Genomic DNA, 20902 nt, shown 5'->3' with positions numbered 1-20902 from the left:
TCTGTCCCCTTCCCTTCATAGGTCTGGTAGAGTAACTGGCTAGGTGAGGAAATAAGCCATTCCACAGTTAAGGGAGAAGGAACTTGCTCTGTCTCCAGTGCAGGGTGGGAACAGCCCAGGAAGCGTGACTTTCAGAGGCACCATTCGTTCTCTGAATCTGCTCCTCTGGTGGTGCAGCTAGCTACTTGCTGCTCCTCGCTTAGGAACGCTTGTAAGGTGGCAAGCTAGCCCATAGTGAGCGACTGTTCCTGCCCCCAATGAGCTTACAGTCGAAAAGACAGGACATAACAGGTGGCTAAAACAGAGGACAGGTGGGGAGGCAGAATGAAGTAGCAAAAAATATCAGGATGTCTTCGCATAGACTATCTATGTGCGCAGTTCACAGCGGTAATCCGGGTGATTAGAACGCACTGCCTGTGTAGACAGTTTGTAAAGACATGGGCAGTGCATGAGGAACAGTGGAAGGTTCTTCCCAATGGCAGGAACTGCCTTGGGGGAGAAAACAACTCTCTGTCCCCAGGAGTGATGCGATTGTAAAGGCAATGGAAAGGAGGCCACTGCAAGATAAGCCAAGTTAGCGTTGGGGAGGAAGAGAGATAAGGAGGCACACTGACTACTGTGGTGAGCGAATATAGCTCAGTTGAATTCAATAAAGTTGCACCTACTTATGTCAGAAGTGTATGTGGCTTTAGTTTAGTAACTTGGACTGGAGGTTTTAAAACTGAAGGTGACAATTTTCAACTGGATCCTGAAATGGAGGGAGAGTTATTGGAAGGCGGGCCTAGACTAACTAACTATGTTGCTTCGTATGTCTGAGAAGACAGGTGGCACTCATGCTGGAAGCTGGAAGTCTGGGACTGAGAGTGGCGAAACAGAATGGAGCTTCAATAAACAAGGCAAGAAGAGCGTGGATTAATCTTTCATGAGAGGGTGTGCGGCAGGAGAGGGGTGCACTGTTCTATAAAGACCATCTTAGGGCCTGATCCCAAGCTTATTGGTTTCTATAGAAAGGCTCCCATGGATTTCAGTGGGAGGTGGATTGGGCCCTTCAAGTGGTGGTGCTGTGCAGACCTGGGAGTAGAAAGAAAGTTTAAGGCCAAGGATGATGGTTTTGAAGAGTTAATGAAGGCAAATGCAGGTCTGGTGTAGAAGGGAAACTATGTCGCTTTTTAACTGGAAAGATAAGCATATTCTTAATGGAACTACTGAAATCTGTTTTCCTCCCATTCCAAGAGCCTATTCAGCTCTACACGTCAATTTTACTTTGGAAGGTGGTCAACCCATAAGTGGCAGCATTGAACATTGACTAACATTTCTCCTGTCACTCAAATTTTCCATATTGCTGTCCTGGAAAGGCATCAGGCCGACTGTAGAGTGGTGAAACAAACAGAAAAAAAAAAGATGAGATTGTAAACATGAATGTCCCATAATTCATGGATGATTTCTCTCAAAGTATATACTTTTAAAATGAGCCTCCTTTAAATGCAGAGATTGTAATTTTTCTAAGCATTTTCCTTTTGAGAAAGCAATAAAATGTAAATGATAACATCAAAAAGTCCCTATTTCACTTGCAGTGCACAGCGTATCTGAGTTAAGTTAATGGTTTACATATTAATTTTTCTCAGCTGTCTGATGGGCAGAAAATTGCTTTAATATAAATGCAGTTAAATTTGTCATTTTATATCTACACAGCTTAGGCTTCAAAATTTATTACAAGCATCACCAAATCATTCTGTAACCATTTAGCAGTTTTTGTGGCAGAAAAATGTGTCAAGCTGGAGGTTGAGGTAAAATTTCTTCACAATATAATTAATGTACTATTTTATGTTTATTGTCTAATCAATTATTTTAAAGGTGACTGAGAGAATGTAATAAGTGTTTGATTGACATGCATGATTATTAGGCAGGATTGCTGATTGGGTAGAGTCTTCTGCCTTCCAAAACAAAGAATTATAATCTAGTCCTTAACAAAATGCTAAGGGGTTAGAGTAAGGAATTTTTCCAACTGGGCCAACAGGTGTAAGAATCACTAGTAAAATAACATAGTTATTTTAGTTAAATCAACTTAATCTTGGAATTCTGTGGGCACTGTCATTACAGAGATAGGTAGAGTCCTGCAAATCTGTGGATATCTGCTTTATATCTGCGAATATCCACAGACCATGATTGCAGATCACAGATCGGATGCAGATACAAATTTTGTATCCACGCAGAGAGACATTCCCATTCAGCAAGGTTATTATGCATTGAATTTGGGGCTACTTTAAGACCCAATCAGGGTATGTCTACACTACGAAATTAGGTCAAATTCATAGAAGTCAGTTTTGTAGAAAGCGTTTTTATACAGTCAATTGTGTGTGTCCCCACACAAATGCTCTAAGTGCATCTAGTCGGCGGAGTGTGTCCACAGTACCAAGGCAACCATCGACTTCTAGAGCATTGCACTATGGGTAGCTATCCCACAGTTCCCGCAGTCTCCGCTGCCCATTTGAATTCTGGGTAGAAATCTCAGTGCCTGATGGGGCTAAAACATTGTCGCGGGTGGTTCTGGGTACATATCGTCAGGCCCCCTTCCTTCCCTCCCTCTGTGAAAGCAAGGGCAGACAATCGTTTTGCGCCTTTTTTCTTGAGTTACCTGTGCAGACGCCATACCACGGCAAGCATGGAGCCCGCTCAGCTAACCATCACCGTATGTCTCTTGGGTGCTGGCAGACGCGGTACGGCATTGCTACACAGCAGCAGTTTATTGCCTTTTGGCAGCAGACAGTGCAGTATGCTGGTAGCCGTCATCGACATAGTCCAGGGTGCTCTTTTAACTGACCTCAATGAGGTCGGGGCACCTGGGCAAACATGGGAATGATTCAGCCAAGTCATTTCCCTTTCAAGTTTCATTTCATGGCGATTCAGTCCTACCGGCAGTGCGAGAAGAGTACGCAGAAGTCAACTACTACAGGACAGGCCCAACAAAGAAAATAACAGAACGCCACTAGCCGTCACCTTCAGCCCCCAACTAAAACCTCTCCAACGCATTATCAAGGATCTACAACCTATCCTGAAGGACGACCCATCACTTTCACAAATCTTGGGAGACAGGCCAGTCCTTGCCTACAGACAGCCCCCCAACCTGAAGCAAATACTCACCAGCAACCACACACCACACCACACAACAGAACCACTAACCAAGGAACCTATCCTTGCTACAAAACCCGTTGCCAACTGTGCCCACATATCTATTCAGGGGACACCATCATAGGGCCTAATCACATCAGCCACACTATCAGAGCCTCGTTCACCTGCACATCTACCAATGTGATATATGCCATCATGTGCCAGCAATGCCCCACTGCCATGTACATTGGTCAAACTGGACAGTCTCTACGTAAAAGAATAAATGGACACAAATCAGATGTCAAGAATTATAACATTCATAAACCAGTCGGAGAACACGTCAATCTCTCTGGTCACTCAATTTCTGATCTAAAAGTGACTATTCTTCAACAAAAAAACTTTGAAAACAGACTCCAACGAGAGACTGCTGAATTGGAATTAATTTGCAAATTGGATACAATTAACTTAGGCTTGAATAGAGACTGGGAGTAGTTGAGTCATTATACTAAGTAAAACTATTTCCCCATGTTTATTCCCCCCCCCCGGCCCCGCCCACTGTTCCTCAGACATTCTTGTTAACTCCTGGAAATGTGCTGGAAATGGCCCACCTTGATTATCACTTCAAAAGGTTTTCTCTCCTCCCACCCCACTCTCCTGCTGGTAATAGCTCATCCTAAGCGATCACTCTCCTTACAATGTGTATTTTTTCATGGTCTGTGTGTATATAAATCTCCTCACTGTATTTTCCACTTTATGCATCCGATGAAGTGAGCTGTAGCTCACAAAAGCTTATGCTCAAATAAATGAGTTAGTCTCTAAGGTGCCACAAGTACTCCTTTTCTTTTTGTCTTTTAATCTGCAGCCAGCAGAAGACGATGGCCAGCAGTCACACTGCACCGTCTTCTGCCGAGCACCCAGGAGATGACGATGGCTAGCGGTCATACTGCACAGTCTGCTGCCAGCAAGATGTATAGAGATAGATGAAGTGGATCAAAACAAGAAATAGACCAGATTTGTTTTGTATTCATTTTTTCCTCCCTCCCTTCGTGAAATCAACGGCCTGCTAAACCCAGTTTTGAGTTCTATCCTTGGGGTTTTGAGTTTTATCCTTGAGGGGGCCATTCTGTTTCTCGCAAAGCCACCCCCTTTGTTGATTTTAATTCCCTGTAAGTCAGCCCTGTAAGCCATGTCGTCAGTCGCCCCTCCCTCCGTCAGAGGCAATGGCAGACAATCGTTCTGCGCCTTTTTTCTGTGCAGACGCCATACCACGGCAAGCATGGAGCCTGCTCAGTTCACTTTGGCAATTAGGAGCACATTAAACACCACACACATTATCCAGCAGTATATGCAGCACCAGAACCTAGCAAAGCGAAACCGGGCGAGTAGGCGACATCAGCGCGGTGACGATAGTGATGAGGGCATGGACACAGACTTCTCTCAAAGCATGGGCCCTGGCAATGTGGACATCATGGTGCTAACGGGGCAGGTTCATGCGGTGGAACGCCGATTCTGGGCTCGGGAAACAAGCACAGACTGGTGGGACTGCATCGTGTTGCAGGTCTGGGACGATTCCCAGTGGCTGCAAAACTTTCGCATGCATAAGGGCACTTTCATGGAACTTTGTGACTTGCTTTCCCCTGCCCTGAGGCGCAAGAATACCAAGATGAGAGCAGCCCTCACAGTTGAGAAGTGAGTGGCAATAGCCCTGTGGAAGCTTGCAATGCCAGACAGCTACCAGTCAGTCGGGAATCAATTTGGAGTGGGCAAATCTACTGTGGGGGCTCCTGTGATGCAAGTAGCCGACACAATCAAAGATCTGCTGATATCAAGGGTAGTGACCCTGGGAAATGTGCAGGTCAGAGTGGATGGCTTTGCTGCAATGGGATTCCCTAACTGTGGTGGGGCCATAGACGGAACCCATATCCCTATCTTGGCATCGGAGCACCAAGCTGGCGAGTACATAAACCGCAAGGGGTACTTTTCAATAGTGCTGCAAGCACTGGTGGATCACAAGGGACGTTTCACCAACATCAACGTGGGATGGCCGGGAAAGGTACATGACGCTCGCATCTTCAGGAGCTCTGGTCTGTTTCAAAAGCTGCAGGAAGGGACTTTATTCCCAGACCAGAAAATAACCATTGGGGATGTTGAAATGCCTATAATTATCCTTGGGGACCCAGCCTACCCCTTAATGCCATGGCTCATGAAGCCATACACAGGCAGCCTGGACAGTAGTCAGGAGCTGTTCAACTACAGGCTGAGCAAGTGCAGAATGGTGGTAGAATGTGCATTTGGACGTTTAAAAGTGTGCTGGTGCAGTTTACTGACTCGGTTAGACCTCAGCGAAACCAATATTCCCACTGTTATTATTGCTTGCTGTAATACAGTCGATTGTGTGTGTCCCCACACAAATGCTCTAAGTGCATGTAGTCGGCAGAGTGTGTCCGCAGTACCGAGGCAACCATCGACTTCCAGAGCATTGCTTGCTGTGCGCTCCACAATATCTGTGACAATAAGGGGGAGACGTTTATGGCGGGGTGGGTGGTTGAGGCAAAACGCCTGGCAGCTGGTTATGCACAGCCAGATACCAGGGCGGTTAGAAGAGCACAGGAGGGCGCGGTGTGCATCAGAGAAGCTTTGAAAACCAGTTTCATGACTGGCCAGACTACGGTGTGAAAGTTCTGTTTGTTTCTCCTTGATGAAATCCCCCACCCCACTCTACTTCCCTGCAAGCTAACCACCCTCCCCTCCTCCCTTCGATCATTGCTTCCAGAGGCAATAAAGTCATTGTTGCTTCACATTCATGCATTCTTTATTAATTCATCACACAAATAGGGGGATAACTACCAAGGTAGCCCAGGAGGGGTGCTGGAGGAGGGAAGGACAAGGCCACACAGAACTTTAAAAGTTTAAAACTTTAAAACTTATTGAATGCCAGCCTTCTGTTGCTTGGGCAATCCTCTGGGGTGGAATGGCTGGGTGGCCGGAGGCCCCCCCACCGCGTTCTTGGGCGTCTGGGTGAGGAGGCTATGGAACTCGGGGAGGAGAGCGGTTGGTTACACAGGGACTATAGCAGCAGTCTGTGCTCCTGCTGCCTTTCCTGCAGCTCAACCATACGCTGGAGTATATTAGTTTGATCCTCCAGCAGCCTCAGCATTGAATCCTGCCTCCTCTCATCACGCTGCCACCACCTTTCAGCTTCAGCCCTCTCTTCAGTCCGCAACTTACTCTCTTCAGCCCGCCACCTCTCCTCCTGGTCATTTAGTGCTTTCCAGCACTCTGACATTGTCTGCCTCCACGCATTCGTCTGTGCTCTGTCAGTGTGGGAGGACGGCATGAGCTCAGAGAACATTTCATCGCGAGTGCATTTTTTTCACCTTCTAATCTTCGCTAGCCTCTGGGAAGGAGAAGATCCTGTGATCCTTGAAACACATGCAGCTGGTGGAGAAAAAAAAGGGACAGTGGTATTTAAAAAGACACATTTTATAGAACAATGGGTACACTCTTTCACGGTAAACCTTGCTGTTAACATTACATACATAGCACATGTGCTTTCATTCCAAGGTCGCATTTTGCCTCCCCCCACTGCGTGGCTAGCCCCTCATCCCTCCCCCCTCCCCGTGGCTAACAGCGGGGAACATTTCTGTTCAGCCACAGGCAAACAGCCCAGCCGGAACGGGCACCTCTGAATGTCCCCTTAAGAAAAGCACCCTATTTCAACCAGAGGCCATAACAGGGACCCAAAGCAGTGCCGCGTGAAACTTAAGGAGCTGAGGCAAGCCTACCAGAAAACCAGAGAGGTGAGCGGCTGCTCCAGGTCAGAGCCCAAAACATGCTGCTTCTATGATGAGCTGCATGCCACTTTAAGGGGTTCAGCCACTACTACCCCAGCCGTGTTGTTTGACTCCTTCAATGGAGATGGAGGCAACACGGAAGCAGCTTTTGGGGATGAGGAAGATGATGATGATGAGGTTGTAGATAGCTCACCGCAAGCAAGCGGAGAAACTGGTTTTTCCCGACAGCCAGGAACTGTTTCTCACCCGGGACCTGGAGCCAGTACCCCCCGAACCCACCCAAGGCTGCCTCCTGGACCCGCCAGGCAGAGAAGGGACTTCTGGTGAGTGTACCTTTTAAAATACTATACATGGTTTAAAAGCAAGCATGTTTAATGATTAATTTGCCCTGACATTCGCGGCTCTCCTGGATGTACTCCCAAAGCCTTTGCAAAAGGTTTCTGGGGAGGGCAGCCTTATTCTGTCCACCATGGTAGGACACTTTACCACTCCAGGCCAGTAGCATGTACTCGGGAATCATTGTAGAACAAAGCATTGCAGTGTATGCTTGCCTCAGCTCCTTAAGTTTCACGCGGCACTGCTTTGGGTCCCTGTTATGGCCTCTGTCCTTTATGCCCTGGGAGATTTTGACAAATGTTTTGGCATTTCGAAAACTGGAACGTAGTTCTGATAGCACGGATTCCTCTCCCCATACAGCGATCTGATCCTGTACCTCCCATTCGGTCCATGCTGAAGCTCTTTTGCGATTCTGGGACTCCATCATGGTCACCTCTGCTGATGAGCTCTGCATGGTCACCTGCAGCTTGCCACGCTGGCCAAACAGGAAATTGAAATTCAAAAGTTCAAGGGCCTTTTCCTGTCTACCTGGCCAGTGCATCTGAGTTGAGAGTGCTGTCCAGAGCGGTCACAATGGAGCACTCTGGGATAGTTCCCGGAGGCCAGTAGCATCTAATTGTGTCCACACTACCCCAAATTTGATCCAGCAAGGCCGATTTCAGCGCTAATCCCCTTGTTGGGGGTGGAGTAAGGAAATCGATTTTAAGAGCCCTTTAAATAAAAAAAAAAGGGCTTCATCGTGTGGACGGGTGCAGGGTTAAATCGATTTAACGCTGCTAAATTCGATCTCAACTCCTAGTGTAGACCAAGGCTCAGTGAAGCACTTAAGTATATTTTTAACTTTAAGCAGATGCTTAAATCTGTCCTTATTTGGGACTTAAGCACATGGCTAGCTTTAAGAACATCAGCATTATTTGTTTATCATTTGCATTATCCTAGCACCTAGGAGTCCTGCTCATGGACCAGCCCCACACTGTTCTAGGCACTGTACAAACAGATGGTCCCAAAAGACCTATTGATCTAAGTAGTAATCCCCTTGACATCAGTGATATAACTCATGCGTTTAGAGTTAAGCACATGCCAAGTGCTTTGCTGAATCAGGATCTGAATTTTCTTTTCACACCTAGAATTGGCCTTGTCAGGTCATGGTTTAGGCCATTGGATGGAGAGTCTGGGAGAGCCCTGCACTGCCTCTGCCTGTACTGCACCTGTTCTGTGAAGAAACAGGCAGATTCATCTCTAAGTCACTCTGGTCTAAATCTGGAGTTCCCCCCACACCCCTGTCGAGACACTTCACATTTACACTGGTGAAAATGAAATCAGAATCCAGCCTTCAGCCTTCAGGCTTGTCAGTTCAGCACCTTTTATGCACCAATTGCTATTATTGTTAATACATTTATTTTATGAAAGGAATGTTAGCCCCTTATGATCTGCTGTAAGATAAGGGAGAGGGTTCACTTTCAAAGTGGAGTAAGGGGTAATGCAGCTCTGCACCATACTGGAAGGAGGAGCTCTGGAAAGGAAATGAGGCTCGGACCCCCCCCCCCCCCCGCCCACCACCACCACTATGCTGTGGAGGGTTGGAGGACGATGTGGCTTTTTCCACTGCGTGCATCCGATGAAAAAAAGCTTATGCTCAAATAAATTTGTTAGTCTCTAAGGTGCCACAAGTCCTCCTTTTCTTGATGTGGCTTTAGCCAATCACCAGATGCAGCACACTCCCGTGTCCCTCTTTCACGTCTGCTCCACTTACTCTCCACCCTTCATCAATTGTCCCCCAGTTTCCTTGCATGTGCCATGACTGAATAGAAATAAATAATAAAAACAAAATGGGGAAAATGGCAAAACAGAAAATGTCACAACTTATAGTGGCCATGCAAGAATGAGACAGACTGTAACATTCACACCGGCAACACGACAAATTAAGAATGTAAGTTTTTTGTTGCGTCCAGATTGCAAGAAGAAAACGGTGGCTTAGATTTCCTCTCTCTTCTTTTCCCCTGTTTTGAGACACTCTATGGATTTTCACTGGCTCTAACCGATATAGCATCCAGTGCAATTAAGTGAACCGGTTTTATTGATTTGAGCTCTGATTGCCTGATTCATGGTCTGTCAATGTGGTCATTATAATTGAGATCCACAATGAAAATGTGCAAGTAAAAGGTGTCCATATAAGCACCAAAGTCTGAGATCGACATAGAATCATAGAATCATAGAATATCAGGGTTGGAAGGGACCTCAGAAGGTCATCTAGTCCAACCCCCTGCTCGAAGCAGGACATGGGAGACATCAGAGCTAAGATGAGGTTTTGATTCCCAACATCTGCATACTCTGTATATGTAGTTATGAGTTGGATTAAAACTCATGTAAACTACTGGGTATGATCAACTCCCCTCATTTAAGATAGTGGCAAGAGAAAATTAAGCAGCCCCCACTAAAACAAAGGTGATGTGAGTCCACCCAGGAATTTGATCTGTGTGGACAGAAGGCTTCTCTGAGGATTGTTTTTTTGTGAGACTGAGTGAGTGAGAGAGAGAGAGATGCAGAACAGAAGCAGCCAGAAAGCCAAGCAGAGAGAAACAGAAGAAGCAAGCAGCTCCAGACACAGCCCGAAAGCACAATACATGGCCCTGAGAGAAGCATGGAGGATTTGGGCATGAAGTTCTAGCTGGAAAGTCAGACTTGGAATAGCTAGCAACAAAACTGTCTCCTGCTATTTGAGTTCTACTATGTTCAGGGAAACAAGACTTTATGTATAATCTTTGTAAATAGGCAAGATTGCATCAAAGAAAATACCTGGCTATATCTGTTGCTTTTTGTCCCAACTGGAACAACCTAAAAGACTCCAAATTCTGGCCAGCCACTCACGTCAAAAGGGATAACATTATATATAAAACGTGTGTGTGTGTGTACATGTATGTATATGAGGGAAAGAGAGAAGGCAAGCAACAGTATTTGGCATATGCCAAAAATTATATGCAAGTTATGTTCAACACTTTGGAAAAGAGTTAAATATGCATTTGTTTTTCCCTATGTTCAAGATTGTCTTGTGAAACACACTGAACTCCTTTCTCCTCCACTGGAGATGATCAACTTAATTATCAAAATAATGATATCTTGCATTGATACCATGCCTTAAACTGTGACGAATTATATATAAAAAAACCTACCAAGTGCACACTACTTTTGTATGTGTATATACACATTGTGAATCATACTCATAAATTATACAGCCAGAGGAACCATTGTGATCATCTAGTCTGATCTCCTGTATATCACAGGCCATACAACGTCCCTGAATTATTTCCTAGAATTGAACTAGGCCATATCTTAAGAAAAACATCCAGTCTTGGTTTAAAAATTGCCAGTGATGGAGAATCCTATACAGCCCTTGGTAAATTTTTCCAATCATTAATTACTCTCACTATTAAAAATTTGCACCTTATTTCTAGTCTGAATTTGTCTAGTTTCAACTTTCAGCTATTGGATCTTGTTATACCCTTTTCTGCTAGATTGAAGAGCCCCCTCTATTATCTAATTTTTGCTCGCTCTGTAAACACCGATAGACTGTGATCAGATCACCCCTTAACCTTCTCTTTGTTAAGCTAAACGGATTGAGCTCCTTGAGTCTTTCACTGTAAATTACATTTTCCAATCCTTTAATCATTATCATGGCTCTTCTTTGAGCCCTCTCCAATTTTTCAAAATCCCTCTTGACTTGTGGATCCCAGAACAGGACACAGTATTCAAGCTGTCACTCCAGTACTATACACAAACGCAATATACACACTCTATTCTTAGAGAATGTTTATACATCCATGGATCACATTAGCCCTTTAGGCCACAGCATTTCACTGGGAGCATATGGTCAGCTGTTTATTCACCATGACCCCCCAAGTCCTTTTCAAAGTTACTGCTTTGACTCCCCAGTCCTGTAAGTTTAGCTTGCTTTCTTGGTTCCTAGATGTATGACTTAACTTTTGGCCAGTATGAAACAAATGTTTGCTTGTACCCATCTTATCAAATTATCCAGATCTCTCTGTATCGATGGCCTGCCCTTTTCATTGTTTACCACTCCAAAAATTATTGTGTCATCTGCAAACTTAATCAGTAATGATTTTCTTCCAGGTCATTGATAAAAATGCTAAATAGTATAGTCCCAAGAATCGATCCCTGTGGGATCCCACTAGAAATGCACATGCTCAGTGATGAGTCCCTGTTTATGTTTTGAGACCTATCTGTTGGCCAGTTTTTAATCCATTTAATGTGTGTCATGTTGATTTTGTATTGTTCTAGTTTCTTAATCAAAATGTCACGTGGCACCAAATCAAATGCCTTACAGAAGTCTGAACTTGTGATCTCATCATCCCAAAATATCACGTTGTTTGACAACACCTATGCTCCATAAACCCATGCTGACTGGCACTGATTATACTACACTCCTTTAATTCTTTAATGGAGCCCCATATGAGTCATTTCATTATTTTGCTTGGGACCGTCATCAGGCTGAAAGGCCTATAAAAACCCAGGTTGTCCTGATTACGCTTTTTAAATATTGGCACAACATTCCATTTTTTCCCATCCTCTGGCATTCCACCCTGTTCCATGTTATTGATAGTCAACTTTTATGGTAAAGAAAGCTCCTTGAGCATCCCTTTTAAAACACTTGGATGCAAGTTATCCAGATCTGCTGATTTTAAAATGTCAGACTTTAGTATCTGCTGTTTAACACCCTCCTGAGTTACCAATGGAATGGAAGGTATTTCATTATCATCATATGATATACATCTGCCCTTTTCCCAGGTACACAGAAATATTTATTGAACACACCTGCTTTTTCTATGTTTTTATTGACAGGTCTACCGCTCCATCTAGTCATCGACTAAAACCCATTGTTAGGATTCCTTTTGTACCTTATATACTTAAAACTCCTTCCTGTTGTCCTTGACTCTGCTGGCCATAGATTTCTTCTTATGTCCTTTTGCTTCCCTTGTCAATTTTACACAATTCCTAGCTTCTAATTGATATCCCTTGCTATCAAATTCGCTATTTTCACTTCCCCCCTAAGCCCAGGTTGTTTTTTAATCAAATCTGGCAAGACCCTCCCTGAGCACTATTCTAGATAACTTTAGATGTGGAGAAATCTAGCCAGCAAGCTAAATGACAAGAGAATCCAGCCCAGCAGTTAGCGGAAAGCCCTGAAGTAAATGATACATTTTACATTATGTTCCAAGCATGTCCAGCTTTGGACTCAAGCAGGAGAGGTTCTTAGAGGAAAGAACACTACCTAAAGTGTTCTGTTCCCAGCAGTCATGCTTCATTCTAAGGACAAACAACGTAAGTATATCTGTTGAATGCAAATGTCAAGGAAGGAGAGTCTTTGTATCTACACATTTTGAAACCTGAAGTTCCCTCCCTACCTGCAGAAGAAAATTTAATTCTTTTAGGGCCCAAGGACATTGACTTTTCACAGGAGATTCATAGAAAGCTGTTTAGAATAGGTGTTTGTGTAACTCTGATAAAGTGAGACAACTCACAAGGGTCAATGGCCCTTCAGCCATGTTATGGAAAGATATTAATTGGCACTAGGCTGTAACACAAACTATGCATGAGTACAGGCTGTCTTAGAGCTTGCTAAATGTTTTGCTTCTTACACCATCTGTGTGTTACTATTTTTATCTAGCAGAGGTTTTTTGTTTGTTTGTTTGTGCATCTAAATTTAGCACACTGGAAAAGTTTGGAAACCCCCCACACACTTTTTTAGAGTTTTAGTTTTAAGTCAATTTAGGGCCCTATACCAACTCACTGAAATCGATGGAAAATCTCTCATTGGATAAGCATCCTAGTGCTGGACAAAGATATGGAATTGACAGCTCTTGTTACTCGTTATTACAGAAAAGGTAGAGTAAGCACAGTGTCAGTGCAAGCTTCCCCCTTTTCTAGTCTTCTTATTTTATTATCTGTCCTGTGGTAGCACCCACAGGCGCCAGCCCCATTGTCCTAGGCACTGTACAAACACATAACTAAAAGATGAAATCTGAAGAGCTTACCATCTAAGTGTTTGACATGAGACAACAGATTGATACTGCAAACAGATGGGAGAGCACAAGGTAACAAGACAGTAATGATCCGCATGAGAAGGAGCTGCCTAATGGTTGCTGAGTATTTGGTGAGCATCAAAGCAGAGGTGAGTTTTAAGGACCAACTTGAAATAGGACAGCCTGGTGGCTTTGTGAATTTTTATGGAGACCAGCATCAACCCTCTACCGCTGCTAGCTGTGATCTGGAGGAACAAGAACAACAAGTGAGAGGGTAAATCAGGTTCAGTGGTCCATTCAGCCTTCAACCTCTTTGCTGCAACTGCTAAGAGATCTCTTTTTTAATGTATTTTTGTTGATGTGAAGGGTCCTTAGGCTGGTCCAAGACCACTGACCAAGTGGCTGAAGCCATAAGGAAGTGGACTGATGCAGCTGTGTGGCTATAAGTGCTCTAATGTAGACGCTCTAAGCCAATGGGACAGAGCTCTCCTATTGGCTTAATTACTCCAGCCCCCATGAGCAGCAGTAGCTATGTCAGTGGGAGAAGCTCTCCTGCTGACATAATACTGTCCACACCAGCGCTTAAATCAACATAAGTTATGTCACTCAGGGGGGTGGCTAATTCACACCCCCGAGCAAGACAATTTACTTTGAATTGATCTGTAGCATAGCCATAATCTGAAACAGGCAGGAACAACAGCAGAGAAATTAATTCAGAAGTAGTACAAGCTATTCCTCACCCACTGCTGTAAGGGAAAGGGAAGAGAAAACAGTAAGAATCCTTATATTTCTCACTTCTCTTAATTATATGACTGGATCTTGATTCAAGTAAAATTAGGTAATTATTATCCTGGAAGCATGGAGTATTCAAATGAAACTGAATTCAAGAAATGACAACTATCATGTTTTCAGTGAGAAAGGAGCTAGCAGACATATTGTTATTCAAAAGATAAACTCACAGTTGGTAGCAAAATATAAGCTCTCTGCTTTTCTGACCCCCACACAAATATTGTAAAGTGGGTTCTGTACTTGCACAGGCTACTCAGAGGAAGGATGGTCTTGTGATTAAGGTGTAAGGGTTGTAGAACTCAGGAGATCTGGTTTCAACTTCCAGCTCTTCTTCAAGCCTTCCTTTTTGACCTGGGACAAGTCATTTAACCTCTCAGTGCCTCCCAGATATACCATCTGATTTTCAGTGAGGTCCCACACACTTCCACACATGGATTAACTAAGAGACAAAAAGGTTAAATAGCCATTGCTTTAAGGTGAGTGGGGGGAGTATTTTGTAGTTTACCCATGTAAACCCATGATCTGTGGCCTGTTCTAACCAATAGACTACGTAAACTCTTGCATTGAGTGCTGGAAATACATAAGCATAAAAATATAAATTAACTGAAATATATAGTCCTAGATAGTTGTCACCCCACCAGTAGTAATCCCATCCATTGTACAGGAAAAGGGAAGTCTCTGTTTCAAGAAGGCAGTGTAATTCTCCTGTGGGGATTTCAAGGGACTTGGAATACAGGACCATTCATGCTTTCAGGTTTAGGTCTGTGAGATCTTTACAAGAGGATTTGTCATTTATTCATCTGTAACATCTGATGCACAGACCATGTAAGTATGCGGTGCTGTAGAATAAATAATTAATGCAATATGAATGATAATAGCAATGGAAAATGGATCAACGATGCACTTCTCTTTTCTGTAATACACCTTTAGTGGTTTATGGTGGTGTTTGGTTGATTTGTGCAATCTACTTTTACCATCATACTTTAACAGGGTTTTTCTTAAGAACAAAAATAATGTCTCCTTACAATAGATTTATAATGTAACTATGGGAAACTAAGGGCAGTGTAACTACTTGAATAGATGAAGTGATTCAGTCATTAAGTGATTCAGTGAAGTGTCTCATCAAACTACTATTTACAGGGTAAGGAACTATTTCTCCACTGCTGCCTTCCCTGGGATAAATTACATATTAACCGAACAAGAAAATTCATCCTGTTCTGCAGATCAGGGCTGGCAGCCAGTCTCAAGCCGTCAGAGGTAAAAGATGCTTGTACAAATGCTCAGTCCTGGAAACTGTCATGTCAATCTGGGGGAAAAGCACGCAAACTGTTTTAACCATAGAGCAGTTTTCCAGAACAAGCAGCTCACCTTAGGGATGCAGAGCTCTCATGTAATCCTTTTCTTAAAGCATAAACAGAAGCAGGAAGCCTGCAAGGGAAGCGGTGGGTCCACTGGATGAACAGGAAGAAAAGGGAGCAATTAAGGAGGATAAGAACACTGAAGAAAAACTCAGTGATTTCTTTTCACGAGAGGATGCAATTCAGAAGTAGTACAAGATTATAAGATACCAACTCTTTTATAGGTGACAAAGATGATCCACCATCGAGGACTGAAGAGTCAAAAGAGGAAGTACTGGAAGAAACTGCTAAAAACTTGAACAATCAGTGAATGAATTGGACAATGGAGCTGGCAAAATAACATGTATTTATAGAACCCCTTCTTCCTTCAATTAAAATCATGTACTAGTGAGGTCTCTCTGAATGGCTAGGTCTTGTGCTATAATCTAGCACCTAACAAGCTAGGCTTTCGTAGACAAGAGGGAGCAAATTCTAGGGCTGTGGTCCCTCCATTAAGAATACCCTGAGGTCTTTATTTCCTGGACAGTAAGAGAGAGTGGCCCATTAGATTGTAATGGACAGGAAAGAATGGGCTGGTGATGTCTGCGTCCCAGCTCTTTAGGTATTTCATAGTCCCCAGCTAGGGTGACCAGATGTCCTGATTTTATAGGGATAGTCCCGGTTTTGGGGTCTTTTTCTTATATAGGCTCCTATTACCTCCCCCCACCCCCGTCCCACTTTTTCACATTTGCTGTCTGCTCACCCTATCCCCAGCTGAACTGAACCCAGAGCTGAACAAGTGGCTACTGCAGAGCAAAGAGGCTTTGTGTTCATAATGGCTCTCTTCACTCAATGCATGAGCCATTGCATTCAGCACTAGTTGATGTTTTCAAGTGATTTTCAGGCATAGCCCCAGGAAGAATTCATTACAAGAATCCAGCCTTGAGGTTCTGAAGGTGGGAGATCACTGAGGCAAGTGTATCAGAGGGGAGTGGTTGCCCCAACTTATCCGAAAACAAGTGTGATAAAACTAACTCTGTCCACCTTGCAGCCACCAGCCAGGTTAGTGATATTGAGCACTGTAGGACCCTTTGGCCAAAGGAGGTTGAAAGATGGGGAAAGATTCAATATTTGGCCCATGTAGTTCTACTTTAAACTGCAATTTTAAGGTCTGATATGTTATGTGCTCAGACTGCTAGAGACAAATCTATCATTGGAAAAGAAGAATCACTGCTATTCCAGTGGTCCAAGTCTCCCATCTCGAGCAAATCTGGCCCTCTGGGTTGAACTCATTCCCGGTACCCTGTTCCTACAAAACTTTTGATATCCCAGTGATCTGGATGGCAGCTGCATCTAAGAAGAGCAGAAATTTGGGGTTCAGAACCATCACACAGCTCAAGAAGCCAATGTATTTAGTTTTGTCTGCACAGTTTTGTGCCTCTGCCCTTCCATAGCAGAGACAGCTGTCACTCTTATAAAATTACCAGTCTCTCCAATAGTGTTGGGGAGGAGGGGGAAGGGGAGAGAAAGGATAAGGTGAGTGGGAAATCATTGAAATATAGTGGTGGAAGGGACCTCGAGAAGTCAAGTCCAGCCCCATGCATTGAGGCAGGTCCAAGTAAACCTAGACCACCCCTGACAAGTGTTTGTCCAACCTGTTCTTTAACACCACCATCGATGAGGATTCCACAACTTCCCTTGGAAGCCTATTCCAGTGCTTAACTACCTTTATAGTTAGAAAAAAGAAAAGGAGTACTTGTGGCACCTTAAAGACTAACCAATTTATTTGAGCATAAGCTTTCGTGAGCTACAGCTCACTTCATCGGATGCATAAAGTGGAAAGTACAGTGATGAGATTTTATATATACACACAGACCATGAAAGAATATACATTGTAAGGAGAGTGATCACTTAAGATGAGCTATTACGACAGTATTATGAGAGTAGGGTGCGGGGAGAGAAAACCTTTTGAAGTGATAATCAAGGTGGGCCATTTCCAGCACATTTCCAGGAGTTAACAAGAACGTCTGAGGACCAGTGGGGGCGGGGGGGGGGAGGGGGGAGGAATAAACAAGGGGAAATAGTTTCACTTAGTATAATGACTCAACCACTCCCAGTCTGTATTCAAGCCTAAGTTAACTGTATCCAATTTGCAAATTAATTCCAATTCAGCAGTCTCTTGTTGGAGTCTGTTTTCGAAGTTCTTTTGTTGAAGAATAGTCACTTTTAAATCAGAAATCGAGTGACCAGAGATATTGAAGTGTTCTCCGACTGGTTTATGAATGTTATAATTCTTGACATCTGATTTGTGTCCATTTATTCTTTTACGTAGAGACTGTCCAGTTTGACCAATGTACATGGCAGAGGGACATTGCTGGCACATGATGGCATATATCACATTGGTAGATGTGCAGGTGAACGAGGCTCTGATAGTGTGGCTGATGTGATTAGGCCCTATGATGGTGTCCCCTGAATAGATGTGTGGACACAGTTGGCAACGGGCTTTGTTGCAAGGATAGGTTCCTGGGTTAGTGGTTCTGTTGTGTGGTGTGTGATTGCTGGTGAGTATTTGCTTCAGGTTGGGGGGCTGTCTGTAGGCAAGGACTGGCCTGTCTCCCAAGATTTGTGAGAGTGATGGGTCGTCCTTCAGGATAGGTTGTAGATCCTTGATAATGTGTTACAGAGGTTTTAGTTGGGGGCTGAAGGTGATGGGTAGTGGCATTCTGTTATTTTCTTTGTTGGGCCTGTCCTGTAGTAGGTGACTTCTGGGTACTCTTCTGGCTCTGTCAATCTGTTTCTTCACTTCAGCAGGTGGGTACTGTAGTTGTAAGACTGCTTGATAGAGATCTTGTAGGTGTTTGTCTCTGTCTGAGGGGTTGGTGCAAATGCGGTTGTATCACAGAGCGTGGCTGTAGACAATGGATCATGTGGTGTGGTCTGGATGAAAGCTGGAGGCATGTAGGTAGGAATAGCGTCAGTAGGTTTCCGGTATAGAGTGGTGTTTATGTGACCATCGCTTATTAGCACTGTAGTGTCCAGGAAATGGATCTTTTGTGTGGACTGGTCCAGGCTGAGGTTGATGTTGGGATGGAAATTGTTGAAATCATGGTGGAATTCCTCAAGGGCTTCTTTTCCATGGGTCCAGATGATGAAGATGTCATCAATATAGCGCAAGTAGAGTAGGGGTGTTAGGGGACGAGAGCTGAGGAAGCGTTGTTCTAAGTCAACCATAAAAATGTTGGCATACTCTGGGGCCATGCAGGTACCCATAGCAGTGCCGCTGATTTGAAAGTATACATTGTCCCCAAATGTGAAATAGTTATGGGTGAGGACAAAGTCACAAAGTTCAGCTACCAGGTTTGCCGTGACATTATTGGGGATACTGTTCCTGATGGCTTGTAGTCCATCTTTGTGTGGAATGTTGGTGTAGAGGGCTTCTACATTCATAGTGGCCAGGATGGTATTTTCAGGAAGATCACCGATGGATTGTAGTTTCCTCAGGAAGTCAGTGGTGTCTCGAAGATAGCTGGGAGTGCTGATAGTGTAGGGCCTGAGGAGGGAGTCTACATAGCCAGACAATCCTGCTGTCAGGGTGCCAATGCCTGAGATGATGGGGTGCCCAGGATTTCCAGGTTTATGGATCTTGGGTAGCAGATAGAATACCCCAGGTCGCGGTTCCAGGGGTGTGTCTGTGCGGATTTGTTCTTGTGCTTTTTCAGGGAGTTTCTTGAGCAAATGCTGTAGTTTCTTTTGGTAATCCTCAGTGGGATCTGAGGGTAATGGCTTGTAGAAAGTGGTGCCGAGCAGCCTCTTGTTCATATTCCGACCTATTCATGATGACAACAGCACCTCCTTTGTCAGCCTTTTTGATTATGATGTCAGAGTTGTTTCTGAGGCTGTGGATGGCATTGTGTTCCTCACGGCTGAGGTTATGGGGCAAGTGATGCTGCTTTTCTACAATTTCAGCCCATGCATGTTGGCGGAAGCACTCTATGTAGAAGTCCAGTCTGCTGTTTCGACCTTCAGGAGGAGTCCACCTAGAATCCTTCTTTTTGTAGTGTTGGTAGGAAGGTCTCTGTGGATTAGTATGTTGTTCAGTTAGAAAGCTTTTCCTCACATCTAACCTAAATCTTCCTTGCTGAAGATTAAGCCTGTAACTTCTTGTCCTACATTCTGTGGACATGGAGAACAATTGATCACAGTCCTCTTGATAACAGCCCTTACCATCTTTGAAGACTGTTATCAAATCCTCACTCAGTCTTCTTTTCTCAAGACTAAACATACCAAGGTGTTCATAACTTTTCCTCATAGGTCAAGTTTTCTAAATCTTTTATCATTTTTGTTACTTTCCTCTGGATTATCGTCAGTTTGTCCGTGTCTTTCCTAAAGTGTGGCACCCAAAATTGGACACAGCCCTCCAGCTGAGGCCTCACCAGTACCGAACAGAGTCGGGCAATTAGTTCCCATGTCTTGCATACAACCCTCCTTTTAATACACCCCAAATGACATTAGTCTTCTTTGCAATTGCATTGTATTGTTGATTTATATTCTGTTTGTGATCCACTATAACCCCCAAGATCCTTTTCAGCAGTACAACTGCCTCACCAGTTATCCTCCATTTTGTATTTGTGCATTTGATTTTCCTTCCTAAGTGAAGTACTTTGCATTTACCTTAATTGAATTTAATCTTGTTGAATTCAGACTAATTTGTCAAGATCATTTTGAATTCTAATCCTGACTTCGCAAGTACTTTCAACCTCTCCCAGCTTGGTATCATCTTCAAATTTTATAAGCACTCACCATTATCCAAGTCATTAATGAAAGAATTGAAAAGTATTGGACTCAGGATTGACCCATGCAGAACCCCACTAATTATGCCCTCCCAGTTTGACAACAAACAATTGAAACTACTTTTGGAGCATGGCTTTTCAACCAATTGCGCACCCACTTTATAGTACTTTAATCTAGACCACATTTCTCTAGTTTGCTTATGAGAATGTCATGTGGAACTGTGTCAAAAGCCTTACTAAAATCAAACTGTAGCAAGTTGACTGCCCCCGCATCCACTAGGCCAGTAATCCTGTCAAAGAAAATTAGATTGGTTTGGCATGATTTTGTCCTTGGCAAATCCATGCTGGCTATTCCTTATAACCCTCTTATCCCCTGTGTGCTTACAAATTGTTTGTTTAATAATTTGTGCCGGTATCTTTCCAAGTATAGAAGTTAGGCAGACTGGTCCAGGTCCTGTTTGTTCCCCTTTTTAACGATAAGTACAATGTTTGCCCTTCTCCAGTCCTCTGGGACCTCACTCAAATGCAGTGTGTTATTTCAGAGAGACAATTTGCAGCCTTTAGCTGATAAGTGGGACTGGTAATATTTTTGTCTTAACAAATCTTTTATACCAGTCGAGGTGAACTAATCTTTTCAGATGGAAAAAAGTACTTGGAAATTCTGAATTTTGTTTAAGCCACTCCTTCAAAATGACAGATGGGACAGGCTC

Source organism: Chelonia mydas, chromosome 11, assembly GCF_015237465.2.
Source record: "Chelonia mydas isolate rCheMyd1 chromosome 11, rCheMyd1.pri.v2, whole genome shotgun sequence".
Lineage (NCBI taxonomy): Eukaryota > Metazoa > Chordata > Testudines > Cheloniidae > Chelonia > Chelonia mydas.
This window is presented reverse-complemented; position numbering follows the sequence as displayed.